This window comes from Pteropus alecto, unplaced genomic scaffold, assembly GCF_000325575.1.
Source record: "Pteropus alecto unplaced genomic scaffold, ASM32557v1 scaffold59, whole genome shotgun sequence".
Classification (NCBI taxonomy): Eukaryota; Metazoa; Chordata; class Mammalia; order Chiroptera; family Pteropodidae; genus Pteropus; species Pteropus alecto.
In genome coordinates, this window is record NW_006443292.1 from 2474607 (window position 1) to 2477232 (window position 2626).

The 2626-nt window shown below is 42.6% G+C and overlaps 1 pseudogene; it reads left to right on the forward strand.

Annotated features, from left to right (window-relative positions):
* The first annotated feature begins 1676 nt into the window (after positions 1-1676).
* On the forward strand, positions 1677-1792 carry LOC112472819 (annotated as a pseudogene).
* Positions 1793-2626: the final 834 nt, after the last annotated feature.

The following is a 2626-nucleotide window of genomic DNA, read 5'->3' on the forward strand; positions in this document are numbered from 1 at the left end:
ACTCCTATCTGGTCTCTCGCAGTGTTTTTAAATGGAGATATAAGATTAAATTGCTATATATTAGTTCAGGAGTTTTATATAATTCGGTGTTGAATCTATCCAAGGTGAAAGATTGACTTCTACTTCTGCAAATGAAAAGAATCCTCATCGAAGATGAAAACGTCCCTAATTAAGCGAGTTTTGATCTCTTATTCTGTCAGTGCTTTGCTTCCCTACCCCCACCCCCACCCTCCGGCACCCCATAATCTTGACAAAGGGAACCCCCACTTCCCGATTTGCTGGTCTCTGCCTAATCCGATGGTGCTTACCATGGCATTGGCCGTGATCAATAACTAATTATTAAAACAGCAATTCTTTCCAAGGCTCCCTATGAAAAAAATTGCTTTTGGCTGAAAGAGAAGGAAAAAGGTCGACTGTCCAGTAGGCCATCCAATTGAATTACTGTCCTAAACTAATTGATATAAATTTGAACAGAAGAATGCTTGTTACTGCAGAATCTCATAATGATATTCTTGGCAAGTGAACGTCAGGGAGGAAAAAAAAAAAACCATCCCAGCACCGATTACAAAGCATCCACGTACCACCTTCGAAATGGAAATTGGAAAAAGTGGTTGGGGTGGGGGTGTGTTCGGTCTTATCATATCCAAAGTATTGTGGACACTGAGGTGTTCACTCTCTCCTCTTTATATCGTCATAAAAAGACAGAGTGTCCTTTGATATATTATCTAACTTCGGTACTGATTATAACTTGCGAAGCGTTTGAGGGGCAGCTGTCGTTTCATCGTTTTGGTTTAAACCAATCCGGTAAGATGATGCTTTCTGAATGACATAACTGAAAATTGGGATCGCAAAAAAGATCAGCATAAGAATATTGCAAGATCAGCATTAAAAAAATAAACCGTTTCTCCCAGTCTTCGTTCCTTCTCCTCGGTCAGGTGAGAAATGACAATGTAACTTCCTGCGTGAAATCTTTTATGTTTGCCTATCGATTTAAACGTAAGATTTAGACTAAGACGTCAGACAAAATAGATTTGTTTTCATAAACGGTTTAGATTTGGAGGAGCAGCTTTAAATGGAGCTGTACAGTGACAAAGAGGTCTACTCCTCTACCAACTTGGGGGGCCAATCTCTGATTCTAATGCTTCTTTATGTGTTTCAGATCTGAACAGGCCCTCGAGCAACCACATTCCCCGTCTTAGCCCATCAGGCCAAGCGAGCTTCTTTCTCAGCTTTAGTCTTTCTGTGTATATATAACCGACTTGAGATGAAAGTTCCTAGAAATTCTAGTTTTTTTCGCTCTCAAATGCTCTCTGCCTTGTCCTGATAGAGTCTCTTGAAAATTCATATATACTGAATTTACGTCCCATGTGATCACACTGCTTAAAACTCATTGAACTATTTCCCTTTGTACTTTGCCCAGTTTTAAAAATAAGTTTTCAAACGGTGGCCTGTGTAGCGAGTAGGCTGTAGCACCCAACGCTATTCTTCAAGGTCTTAGCTGATTCTCTTGGTTCTGTGGTACTCTGCAATGTGACATAATACCTATTTTAAATGTTTTTAACTGAATAAACTTCATTTTAAAAATCAAGGACGTGGTTCCACAGTGTAGCGGTTAGCACGTCTGCTTTACACGCAGAAGGTCCTGGGTTCGTGCCCCATTGGAGCCACGGTCCATGGGCTATGGCCATGCCACCCTGAACAAGCCCGATGTCTGATCTCAGAAGCTAAGCAGGGTCGGGCCTGGTTAGTACTTGGATGGGAGACCACCTAAGAAGCCCAGGTGCTGTAAGCATAAATAATAATTAAAAAATTAAAATAATCATTTCCTTAGATGTCCTTGGTGTGAAGATTGTTTAGATAGCAGAGTCGTTTGGTCGCTACAGAAAACTGAGTACTATCGTGTCATAATGATCACAGTCAGCATGGAGCCAGGCAGGAGGCCGATATTATTTCATTTCATCTCAAAACAACACAAGAGGTCACATACTTTCTTTTAAAATATGAGACCTGTAGCTTTAAAGGAATCACACAAGGTCCCAGAGATCATAAATGGTAAGGTGTGTGGCTTTGAACTCAAGTCTGGGTAAATAAAACCCAGAGCCTGCAGCCCATGCTGACATCCCGTGAGAGGTATCATAAGCCGAGGACTTCGGAGGTTCAGTTACTGGGACAGGCCAGGTGCTAATGGACGAATACTTCCTTGAGCTGGACGCCCCCACCCTGGGATGAGGCTAGTGGCTGCAATGTCCCTCAAGAAGTGTGAAGGTGCTAAATAAATAATAAACGCTGAAGATCCCTCACCCACCAGAACAGGCTTGATGTTTCAGAGAAAGCATTTGTGGGGGGCAATCTCCAGGGAGAGAAATGGGGGGCCAGGATGTAACATGAGATTTTTCTAAGGGCTTCAAGAGTTTTTTGAGTCCCCCCAGATTTTGACTCCCATCTTCCTATTTTTCCAGCAGCAAAGACCTTTGACTGAGAAATATCTTAGACCACGTGACACGGTCCCCTTAATCGATGACCTGTTACCTAGGAAGCTTCAGCTCGTGAACTCATCGGCGAGGTTTTGCTTTCGAGTTTGGTTCATCGTGAGAGCAATGGGGAGGAGGGAAGCCTGGAAGGAAGA